At 38.6% G+C, this 13,248-nt stretch overlaps 1 protein-coding gene across 10 annotated transcripts in view; it reads right to left on the reverse strand.

Moving 5' to 3' along the window:
• Window positions 1–13,248, reverse strand: part of FRYL (FRY like transcription coactivator) — a 244,013-nt gene that overhangs the window by 166,227 nt on the left and 64,538 nt on the right. The window lies entirely within an intron of this gene.

The raw sequence follows: 13,248 nt of genomic DNA on the forward strand, positions 1-13,248 counted from the left end.
ACAACCGCAAGATAGATTTAAACCCAACCAAGTCACTGATTAAATATAAATGGTCCAAACACGGCGTGGAAGCATCATGTCAGGTACAAAAAGGATAATTTAGTGAATAAAACAAAGCTTTGTGCCCTTGCGAAGGTTAGGATACAATGGTGGTGATAAAGAGCGTGTGGTATGTGTGGGTGTGTGTCCCCACATCCATCCATCCAAATATAAACTAAGCAGTTGTGATTTAGTGCTGTGAAGGCAATAAAGGGGGTATAGTGACAGAGAAAACCAGAGGAGGCCCTGCTGAGTTAGGGTGATCAGGGATGGCCACTCTGAGGGAACAATATCAAATCTGAAATCTGTTTAGCAGTGGATCTTCTTCTGAAGAATGAAACTTTATGCTTAATCCCCAAAAGAAAAACAGACTGAAATCAAAGTAACCCTGGCTGACCAGGGTTAGAGCACCAGAGTCCTACCCACTTGCCTGAGGAGATTCTCAAAGAATCCTTGAAATACCCATAGGACCCCAAGAAATATTGAGGTCAGTAATTGGATGCTATAGAAGAGTTCTGAGCAGGAACAAGGTCAGACAGACCAACCTGATTGGTGAAGTGGAGAATGGACTTTAGGAGAACACAATGAAAGTCGATGGACTATCTAAATTGCTGAGGTGAGAGGTAAGGACTAAAAAGATAAATAGTATACATACTTAGAATACAACAGAAAAGGGCAAAAAAGATGGGAATAGGAAGACAGATTCCATTTTTTCCTAATAGATACTTCTTGATGTGTCTGGTGACTGACAGTATAGGAAAAAAAAAAAAAAAAGCGGTAAAGCTGAAACACTCAAAAGTGAGCCCTAGGCTTAGGTGACTGTGTGGACAGTGGTATTAACCATGGACTAGCCAGGTGTGGGTCACATCAAGAAGGGCTTGGACAACATAAATCTAAAGTACAAAAGGGATGTCAGAACTAGAGATAAGAGGAGGACAGAGACAGAAGAGAAGCAGACAGACAGCCAATCCCACAAGCTCTCCAACTTCTCCATTTATGAGGGGGGTAAACAGAATTCACTATTTTCAAATACATGCTGGCCAACAATAACCACAAATTAACGAATTCAGCTGAAATGAAGAAAAATGAAAAACAAAAGAAGAGACAATAATTCAAACATGGCACTATAAAAGAGCAAATGAAATAAACAAGTGAGTAATGAAGGGACACAAGGATCAGAATTCCATCTAGATTTCTGGAGAGAAAGGTTTCAGGTCATGACCAAAGGAACTGCTTATTTTAGAAGTATAAAACAAGTTCCTGTACAAAGTATATAAGTATACTTTATATACTTTTAGAAGTATAAAACTTTTAGAAGTATAAAACAAGTCATAGCTATAAAAGGGTCTCATAAAAGTAAGTTTTAGACAAATGTCACAGATGGGATTAATGCATCAGTATATTCACAAATTAGCAGCATAAAACCAATAAAGCATTTTAACTAAGCTCAATAACTCGGGGAGTGGCTACCTATACAGCAATTATATTACTTGTGAATGACGTAAAGTACAATTACTGTTACCTTCTTGACACAAGGTATTTATTAATAGCCTAACTTATTCCTAGCTTTTGGTTTAAGTTCTTTTTTATATATTTCACATGTAAAACAAAAAAATTTCTTCCTCTGCTTAAAATGAAGTAGTCCAGACCCTGTAATCATACTTTCTCCTCTGCCCTCACAAACCATACCAATTAGCTATCATTTGGCCCAATGCTAAGATATTATTATTTCTTGAATGAAAAAAATCAATTTCTGAATATACTTAAAATTGATTCTTGAGATCTTAAGAACTCTAGACATCAGAAGTTAAATTTAGTTGCTTGAAATAATTTTTGAAGATACTGGTGATAAAAATCCAGCTACAAATTTTCTATTCAAAAGGCTAGCTATTGGATTTGTAGTTTTACAACATGCACAATGTATATTCACTGCCCCAAAAGAAACTAGAATTGTTAATACTAAGATACTTTCATTGTCAACACACGGTATACAGATATACTGAGAAGAAAAGAGAATATGCGTTACAACTGGTCAATCCTACTGGGAAAGAATAGGTAAAATTCTATGAACCATGAATAAGGGAGAACATAAAATGTACTGTCCAAAGCAGGATTTTTTTGAGCGTGAAAATAGGCATGAACTATTAACAACATATCAGAACAGAGATGTAAACCACTAACTGTCCAAGGTCAGTGGAGACCAATGGTCACTTTATCCATGAAGCGCCATCACAAAGGCTCACGACTTCCGGCCAACACTTCCCTTTCTGAATTTTTCCTACCTTGTCAGTAGCACAATAAGCTTTCAGTCAACTAGAAATTTTTATTATTAGAGCCCCCTTTTATATCACTCAGTTTTAAAACAAAAGGGGTGAGTTGGCAAGGCTGTAATAAAGTATAAGAGGAACAGTCTAAATCAGTAAAGGAAAGCAAGTGTCAAACTGCAGAGGCACTCAAATGTAAAGACAAAAATTACACTTAGGAAGTAGAGTCCCAGCAGTGTTAGGAAGAAAAGATGAAGGGATTGTCCAGTGTAATTAAATGGGCAAGCCCAAAACACAGGAAAATGTTTATGCATCGTCAAGCTTAATCATAATGTACTATATTAAAACTAATTTGGAAGAATTTACCTTCGTAATCTTAACATTCTTTAAAGCCCTATCCTAAACCTTATAAATCAGAACCCACTTGTTTATAAGATCCCCTAGGTCATTCTTAAGCACAGTAAAGCTTAAGAAGTGCTACTTTAAATTACATTAATACAAAAACATCATTATCTTGCTCATGTCATTTTTAGCACACACCTATACTTATTTAAAAATAGAGATTAAGAAAATTCAGGACCTCCCTGGTGGCGCAGTGGTTAAGAATCCGCCTGCCAATGCAGGGGACAAGGGTTCAGCCCTGGTCCAGGAAGATCCCACATGCCGTGGCGCAACTGAGCCCATGCACCACAACTATTGAGCTTGTGCTCTAAAGCCTGCGAGCCACAACTACTGAGCCCGTGTGCCACAACTACTGAACCCACGAGCCACAGCTACTGAAGCCCATGCACCTAGAGCCCATGCTCCACAACAAATAAAAGCCACCACAATGAGAAGCCCACGCACCGTAACGAAGAGTAGTCCACGCTCGCCGCAACTAGAGAAAGCCCATGTGCAGCAATGAAGACCCAACACGGCCAATAATTAATTAATTAATTAAAATAATAAAAGATATATTCATTAAAAAAAGAAAGAGAATTCAGAACTCTGAGAAATAATAAAGATAAATTTTCTGCATTCTTTACAAAGAACTTTTTAGAGTTTTTTTTAAAGTTTCTCTATCATGTAGACTAGAAATATATGCCACCTTATACTTCTTCTTGAGAACAGCAGAAGAGAGTGTCAGATGCCTTACCTAACCTTAAACAAATCACTCTCTAGAAACAGAAAAATCTATCAAAAGTCTAAGTAAAGGGGTTTCCCTGGTGGCGCAGTGGTTAAGAATCCACCTGCCAATGCCGGGAACACGGGTTCAAGCCCTGGTCCGGGAGGATCCCACATGCTGCGGAGCAACTAAGCCCATGCGCCACAACTACTGAGCCTGCACTCTAGAGCCTGCAAGCCACAACTACTGAGCCCACGTGCCACAACTATTGAAGCCCGCGCGCCTAGAGCCCGTGCTCCACAACAAGAGAAGTCACCGCAATGAGAAGCCTGCGCACTGCAAGGAAGAGTAGCCCCCCACTCGCCGCAACTAGAGAAAGCCCTCACACAGCAACGAAGACCCAATGCAGCCAAAAAAAAAAAAGTCTAAGTAAAAGTAGAATTTAAAATTTAGGTAAGGTGATAATAATTTACATCTGTAATATCTAAAATTATTTTGGATTATTGTTTACCAGTTTAAATGAATAAATCAGTGATGGAATGTTCACTTGCTGATACAGCATTTAGGAAAACATAACTCTCAAAGGCAGACTGATGCTCATTTTGATCGCCATCTTTCTATAAAGAATCAGTCTTTCTAAAAAAAAAAAAACCTACAATGAATTACCTTTAGAGCTGATTTATTCTATTAAAAAATGACTAGGCTTAATTAATTTTATGATTAAAGTAAAGCAAAGTGTGTATTGTATCCACACATGTGGCAGGATAGGGTGATAAAGATGGGTGAAAGGTACCAGTGTTACCTAGTGGACAATGAGTTCCATTATGGAAAGGTCCATAAGACAAAATGACTGGTAAAAAGCAACCATTTCAGAACTCCACAGCAGGATATTAAAGGCATACAGGAAATGTGTTAAGCCAACAATTGTTATCTTTAAAGAATAAACCATCTGGCCTTCCACAAACAGAGAATTGCATAATTTTTTTAACTGGAGAGTCTTTAAAGATCACGTAACATAACCCCTTAAATTTTAGATAAGATAGATAACAGAAGCCCAGGGAGAATAAGTGAGAGAGTCGGATCCCAAGTCAAATTAATAAATATTTATTGAACACCTACTATGGATAAAACACTACTCCAAGGGTTACAGAAAATAAGTATAACAGTGAACCGCTTCTTCAAAGTTTCCATTCTCTATTTCCCAGGTAAATTACCTGCATGTAGCTCTCCGATGTTAGCAATATCCTTTTCCATATTCTGGCTTAGGGTTGGAACATTTAGGCCCCCAGGCCAAATCTGGTTCATCACCTGATTTGTAAATAAAGCTGTACTGAAACACGGCCACACACAGGCATTCACATTTCATCTAGGCTCCTTTCGCTCTACAAAGACAGAGCTGAGCAGTTGTGACAGAGACTCATGGCCTACAAATCCTGAAATATTTACTATCTGACCCTTTCCAGAAAAAACTTGTATTCTAGATCATCTTTTGCTTGATTTGAAGGATTTTTTTTTTCTTTTTTCATTTTCAAACTAATGGGAGGCTGCTTTTGCCTCAGGAACCACTGCCCACTGAGCGATGTGCTAGATGGTTTTGAAGGAAGAAGTCAGTGGGCTAAATATGGCAACTGACAGCAGCTCTTCAGAACAAGTGAAAACTTGCTCTGGCACATAAAGGACAAGAACCAGAGGACAGAAGACGCTAACCGTCAACAAACATTTAATAACTGCTTCCTAAGTGCCTGCCACGGGGCTGAGCTCTGGGGCTACCCACATAAATAAGACCAACTCAGTTCTCAAAGAACTCAGTATCTGGAAAAAGAAACAATACTTTTATATTAAATGGAATAATAGAAGCTAGTGGACAATGACAGAGAATAATTAATTGAAGTGGGGGGCGAGGGAAACTAGTCAACCCCAAGGACAGTCACACAGAGACTTCTATTCCCCCTGCAGAGTTCCATTTTCAGGAAGTAACCAGGATTGGAAGCTTATAACTATGTATGGTTGCCTCAACCCAAAGGCCACCACTTATAGGTGGGTGGAGTTAACCCTTGGGCTGTATGTTGCTTCCCGAATTCCTATTATAGCACACTTTATTTTTGTTTAACCTTCCTAGTATATTCTTTTAGTTACATTTTAAATTTACATTCAGCTTTAGTGATCTTAACCTATTTTACTGTGCATTTTCACTTCTTTGTTATTTTTTTAGAACCTTTGGATATAGGTATTATTTTCTATCATTTTATTCATCTTTTTACACATTCTTTCAGTATTTTTGCCTAATATTTATTTATATTTTTCTTATACCCTTTTGTTTCAACTATTTTATCTTATTCATAGTATCTCCTTCCTTTTGCTTCTCTAAGTGAAAATAAACAGGGGTGATGATCAAAATAGTCAGCCACCAGGAAGGTATGGTAACTGAACAATTTAACAAGCTCAGCCTCAGAGTGGAGGTGGGTCCTGGAGTCCCTGGTATGCCTAGGTCTCACCCTTTTGTTGGTGAAACCCAGGGTGATCAAAGAGGGTCCTGGGGTAGGGCAGGAGGGCTGAAGCAGCAGGAGCACTTGGGGAAGGGATGTAGGAGTAGCTAAGTATCAACTGATACGAGAAATTGTAATATTTTAACAACCAGTATCACCATACTAGATAAATATCAATTCTGTGAGAGTAAGTGGTATAGGGAGTAGACTATTCCAGGCCTCTCAAAATGGAGACAGATGCATTTTTATTTCGATTAACTTTCTTAAAAGTCCTTTCTAAAAGCCAAAGAAGTAAAGACCCTGACCCTAACTCTAGTCACACTTAACTGCCCCAATTTTTAAAAATATACATCTATTTACCTTGAGGAGACAGTCCAAAATGACCCTTCTTAAGAAACGTTAGGCTGGGACTTCCTAGTAGCGCAGTGGTTAAGAATCCGCCTGCCAGCTCAGGGGACATGGGTTCGAGCCCTGATCCGGGAAGATCCCACATGCCATGGAGCAACTAAGCCTGTGCGCCGCAACTACGGAGCCTGTGCTCTGAAGCCTGCGAGCCACAACTACTGAAGCCCACGTGCCACAACTACTGAAGCCTGCACGCCTACAGCCTGTGCTCCACAACGAGAGAAGCCACCGCAATGAGAAGCCCGCGCACTGCAAGGAAGAGTAGCCCCCACTAGCCGCAACTAGAGAAAGCCTGTGCGCAGCAACTAAGACCCAACGCAGACAAAAATAAATGAAATTTTTTTTAAAAAGTGTTAGGCTAACTTTAAAAACAGCCAAGAGAACCTACTGAAGTAATACTGTTACACTAACTTCTAAAAACCTTTGTATCTGAATCACAAGATCTTTTGGCAGTAGCTATTTGGAAGAGCACCCATTATAGACAAAGAAGGAAAGCACAGGAGAAGGTGTTGCAACTCAAGTTCCCACGAACTGTCATGTAGCTATAAATCACATGCTAAAATGGTTCGGAATTATGCACAACGAAAAGACCTAGATCCAAATTCCTAGAATGTTTTCTACGATGGAATGCTCCAAAGATAAATCCTAGTTAAATTTGATTCATCTATCTCCAAGTCAAAAATTCAAAAGTTTTTTTAAACAGTAATAGCCACTATGTATTGAATCATGTATCAATTTTGTTACCATTTTTGGTAATCTTGAAAACAATGCTACAAAGAAAATATCATTCAAAGTGATAGGTGAGGTCAACTGGCCTAGAGAGATTAAGTAGCCTGTTCAAAGACACGTAGCCAGTCACCAGTGGAGCTCAACTCAGTCTGGATCAAAGCCCCACTCCATGCCATTCTCAATACTTACTTCACTGCCTCTCTCCCATCACGCCTGTAGGTCTTTTCCAATCTCTCCTCTATCATGAGAATTCTCACAGACTCAGAAAAGGCATGAATATAACCACCCATAAGGCTTCTCCTGCAATCGCCAATGAAAACTACCTGAAAAGTACTCCAAAGGCCCTCTTAAGTAAGGGATCCTACTTGATTTCAGGACACTATGAAAGCCCAATGCTTCCAAATCTCATTTATATAAACAAGAAGAATTCGTGAACTCCTTCACACACTTACACAGTGAGAACAAGGTATCATTTGGGTCAAGCCAGAAATTCCATAGCAGACTGATTATAATTTGGAGCTCAAGTTCTTCCATGACACTGTCCTGCCCAAGAATCTTTTAATGACATTTGAATTCCAAAGGATTCTCTATCTCCTTTGGGCTGTTATCACCTACAAGCATTTGAAGTGGCAAAAGAAAACCTCAGAGCCCAGTCTTTGATGAACACTTAAAACACTCTTTACTCATCTCATTCCCTTCTAAAAAGAAACTGGCCTGCCATGCTATTCCTCTACCCAACATAGGGTGCATCAAACAAAAGCGAGCTGCTCAGGAGATACAAAATTTAACCACTGAGAGCAACGGTTCGACAAAAATAAAACTAAAAAGATCACTTATTAAAGAAATCCAGTTAGTAATAGTTAGCATCCCCCATTCTTCACTAGTCAAATATAAATAGCAGCCTTTAAAACTCAACCAAAAGACATTTGGAATTTTATATAACAAGTGCTATGTTTTGGTCTGTTCCTGCTAATAAGCTGTGCTGAACACCTCAAGAGAGGTATACCAGTATACTATTTAATGTTTATATACCATGGAGTCATTAACACTTTATAATGAAATGAAAATGTTATATATATATTTTTTTTTTCTTCAGTACGCGGGCCTCTCACTGTTGTGGCGTCTCCCGTTGCGGAGCACAGGCTCCGGACGCGCAGGCTCAGCGGCCATGGCTCACAGGCCCAGCCGCTCCGCGGCATGTGGGATCTTCCCACACCGGGGCACGAACTCATGTCCCCTGCATCGGCAGGCGGACTCTCAACCACTGCGCCACCAGGGAAGCCCTGAAAATGTTATCCTAATGTGAGTCTCAACTGTTTTTGTAAAAGTCATGTGAAACAGCTATTTACTTAATCAGCTTACATGACCAGAGTGTTACAGAAATAATTATCAACTGTTCGTTAAAGCGTAACACAGGATCTGAAAGAGATGCAGACATATTGGAATTAAAGTGTTTTCCTATTGAAATATTGCTCTTAATTAAAATGAAAGCACCAAAAAAAAGAAAAAGTATGTGTTCTTTGGTGGAACAATTAAACTTGATAGATACACTAGTCTTTTAAAAATAATTTAAACATATTCAAAAACATCAAACACTGCAGTGAGGTGGAGTAGAAGGACAAAATGCCTGACTTTAAAACAATGGCATGGGCTTCCCTGGTGGCGCAGTGGTTATGAATCCACCTGCCAATGCAGGAGACACTGGTTTGAGCGCTGGTCTGGGAAGATCCCACATGCCACAGAGCAACTAAGCCCGTGCGCCACAACCACTGAGCCTGTGCTCTAGAGCCTGTGAGCCACAACCACTGAGGCTACACACCACAACTACTGAAGCCTGCATGCCTAGAGCCCGTGCTCTGCAACAAGAGAAGCCACCACAATGAGAAGCCTGCGCACCGCAATGAAGAGTCGCCCCCACAACTAGAGAAAGCCCATGCACAGCAAAGAAGACCCAACACAGCCAATAAATAAATAAAATAAATTCATTTAAAAAACCAATACACTTTCTGTGGGGATGACAAATATCAGTATTAGGAAATCCAATTATCCAAAAATAAATAAATAAAAACAGGCATGACTATACTGCTGAGTAGCCAAAAAACCTCAAATAATTTGGTTAAGCCTCTCTGAACTTTTACAACTTTTAACAACCTATCTCACAGGGTTTTCATGATGACTTAGGTAACATCTGCTCATTCAACCAATATTTATTGAGCAACTATTACGTTCCAAACCCTGGAACACATCAGTAGACAAAGCAAAGTCCATGTTCAACTTACATTCTGAGAGGGGAAAAGGGACAGGTATGCACTAAATGGGTAGACAAATTAGACCATTTAAGTTATTTGTAAATCAAAACAAGAAAACAATGCCCAGAATACATAAGGTAATCAAATGATGTTGATATATATTTAGTTCTGTTCAATGTCTCATTATCTCTGTTTTTGGTGAATTATAAAAATCAATTATAATATATTTACACTCACTTATTCTTGACTCCAAACAGAATGAACAACAACAAAATTAAGGTTGATTCCATCAGAAGAAAAATAACCCAGTCCTGGAGATACAAGGACTCTGCAGCTGTCACAACAGAAGCCCGTGGAAACACACTGCTTGATTCGTAGGATCTGACGCATAACTATGCCTAACATTCATTCTGCTTCAATGGTGAGACAGCCCTGAAGTATATTCTGAATCTGTGAAGGGCATTTTCTCCCCACCAACTCTTACGCCTGAAGATAAATATTAGTAGAACTGGCACAAATAATATCTATCAGTGAAATCAGTCTCTGATCACATAATCAGCACTCTACACAAAAAAAATTGGATTTTTAAGCATCTTATGAATATGATTACATAACATGAACATTTTGATTCTTTTTATTAAGGAAGTAAAAGGACAGCAAATAAATGATTTACTTCTTTAACAAAATTGCAACATTATACAACTATATAGAGTCCCTTTATGATAAATTATAACTGTTAACTAATCATTTAATCAAAAAGCTCCATTAAAGTAGGAGTCAGGGGGGTGGGGGGGGAATCAATAGGTCTATTAAAGGTTTTTGTGTGTGTGTGTGTGTGTGTGTGTGTTACGCGGGCCTCTCACTGTTGTGGCCTCTCTCGTTGCAGAGCATAGGCTCCGGACGCGCAGGCTCAGCGGCCATGGCTCACGGGCCTAGCCGCTCCGCGGCATGTGGGATCTTCCCGGACCGGGGCACGAACCCGTGTCCCCTGCAGAGGCAGGCGGACTCTCAACCACTGCGCCACCAGCGAAGCCCTAAAGGTTTTAACTTAAATATAAAATCCATGTTTATTCCCTAGACTTTTGATGTAGTGCCAAGTCCCTGTCTCTTAAGGTGAATTTGCTGATTACTCTGTTGTCTTTCTCGCCTAAAATACAGCCCATGTACATCACCTATGATACCTAGTTTCAATTTCTTCAAAGTGGAGTGGGAAGTTGAAGGTTTGTGAGGGCAAAATCCTTCCAATCTTGTATACTTCTCTGGCCTAAATGTAATTTAAAAGGAAACTTTCCGAGGAATTCACTTTTATAGAGTATGAGCAAAGTATTCAACTTTTTTACACCGAAACGACTTTCTTTTCAGCCTCATACTTTACTGAATTATGTGATACCTAATTAAAATACATGATCACAATTACAAGTATGACTGGCATAAACAAGTTTGGTTTAAAACGCAACCAACTCTTGGTAAGCCCACACCTGAATCTGTTAGTAGAAGAAGCAGTGGCAGGGGATTTGAACAGTGTGCAGTGTACCACAGGCATTTGTTAATATATTTTACAGAGAAATAGAGGATTTCTGGTAAATCCAGTCTGTTGTTTGCGAATTTCTATCAAACTTTTAAAACATTAGGTTACTTAATATTTAGAGAAAGTTAAAAAATGAAAAACTTTATTAAAAGTGAAGAAAAATGTTCTTCAAAATATCAACCCCTGGGCTTCCCTGGTGGTGCAGTGGTTGAGAGTCCGCCTGCCTCTGCAGGGGACACGGGTTCGTGCCCCGGTCCGGGAAGATCCCACATGCCGCGGAGCAGCTGGACCCGTGAGCCATGGCCGCTGAGCCTGCGCATCTGGAGCCTGTGTTTCGCAACGGGAGAGGCCACAGCAGTGAGAGGCCTGCGTATCGGCGGGGGGGGGGGGGGGGGGGGGGGTCGACCCCTGCAAATACCTCAAAATTCTACGCATATTTTTGTTAAAGAAACCATAAGCATCTATAAATATTTCTGGAGTTAAAAGTAGCAAGGTAAATTTCTATATACTTCAAACTTACCCCTCACAAAAGTACAATTATCAATCCATATTACAATTTTGTCTAAAATTCCTTAGAAATAATTTTTTGTAATTTTGAATTAACAATTAAAGAAGCTGGAAACAACTGATCCAAATACAAAGCTATGAGATTACATACCAGTTTTTCTCTAAAAGAATACTTCCTCTTCTTTGCACTACTGATATGAAATCTCTTCATACTCTTGATCTCTCCTTTCATTAAATGAGCAAACTGTAACGCCCTTTAGAAGAACTGTACCCAGTTCTTTGCATGACTTCTGGATAAACTACTGCATTATCTCTATCCCAGAACCACCAGCAAACAGGAGGTAAATTCATTCATGCTGAGTTGCAAGTAATCAGTGTGTAGACTGGTGTGAATCATGTGGGTTTTATTCTTACATACAATATAAATTTAGTATCAAATTTTGAGATTCAAGAAAAGGACTTTATCAGTAAACTGAAATTTCAGAAGCCAAATCTTTTTACAGATATTGCCAAAGAAGTCCCTTAATTTTAATAGTCATTCCCTAAAGTTGAATTTTATTTTTGAAGAGAAAAATGGGGCAAGAGTTATTCCACAAAGGACCTGTGGCCTCTGAAATTTCAAACAGATTCTTCAGTTGTTTCAGTTCCATGATTTTGCTTTATTTTGACTGACTGGTAAAAAGATATATAGCATAGAAAGCCCTTAATCATTAAATTGAGTGCTATTTGAAAATTAATGTAAATTACAAAATCTCATTATTATACTTTATAACATATACGCTATGTTCAAAAATGTGTAAGACAGTCTTTAAAAAAAAAAAAGGAGCCATATTAAACTAATGGGCATAGGATATTACATTTAAACACCAGGTCCCTTATATATGCTGTGGTACAGTGAAGAAAGCAACTAAATGATTCAAGACTGAAAGCTAAAGAGTAAATTTTTAATAACATAAATAACTGCACATATTAATACATTCATATTCTTCACTTATGCATATCTATACTGTTGAACACAAAACTAAGTACTGAATGATTTACAGATTTTAATTGAAATTAAGAGGCACTAACCCATCAGTAGTCTCACCTCCACTTTATCCACCCAAATGAGTGAAGAGTATAAAAAAAAAAGACTTCTAAAACCAGTATATTCTAGAAATGAATATTTCTTTTTAAAACTTAAAAGCGCCTTCTCCTTTCTTTTACATAATATTTTTAAAACAGAAATTTTAGTTTCTCCTAAGTATGACCCTATTTTTTTTTTTTTTTTTTTGCGGTACGCAGGCCTCTCACAGTTGTGGCCTCTCCCGTTGCGGAGCACAGGCTCCAGACATGCAGGCTCAGCGGCCATGGCTCACGGGCCTAGCCGCTCCACGGCATGTGGGATCTTCCCGGACCGGGGCACGAACCCGTGTCCCCTGCATCGGCAGGTGGACTCTAAACCACTGAGCCACCAGGGAAGCCCTGACCCTATTTTTTAAACTGACAAGAAACAGTGTTAAGGAGAGTACAAAGAAATAGAGATACTGCCCTGGGGAGCTTAAATTGAGAAAATTCTGAAAAGTAACTTGGCACCGTCTATCAAAATTTTAAATGTACATAGAAATTTATACTAAGAAGCAATCATACAAAGGCATAAAGTAATACAATAAATGAATAAAGTAATAAAATAAATGGATATTTATTACATAATTACTTTTAATAATTAAAAATTAAAGTCACTCAGTGTTCATCAATAAGGACTGATTGAATAAATTATGTCATACAATGGCGTGCATTATAAAGAGACAGAAAGATGGTTATGATGTATTAAATGAAAAAGCAAGTATCAGAACAGTTTAGGTAGTAAATCTCATTTTTAAATTCTATAAGTAAAAATGTATATGTGCATATTAAATATGCATAAAAAACAGCTGTAAGAATATATATTAAACTT

Source organism: Leucopleurus acutus (genome assembly GCF_964270905.1).
Source record: "Leucopleurus acutus genome assembly, chromosome: 4".
In the NCBI taxonomy this organism is placed as follows: Eukaryota; Metazoa; Chordata; class Mammalia; order Artiodactyla; family Delphinidae; genus Leucopleurus; species Leucopleurus acutus.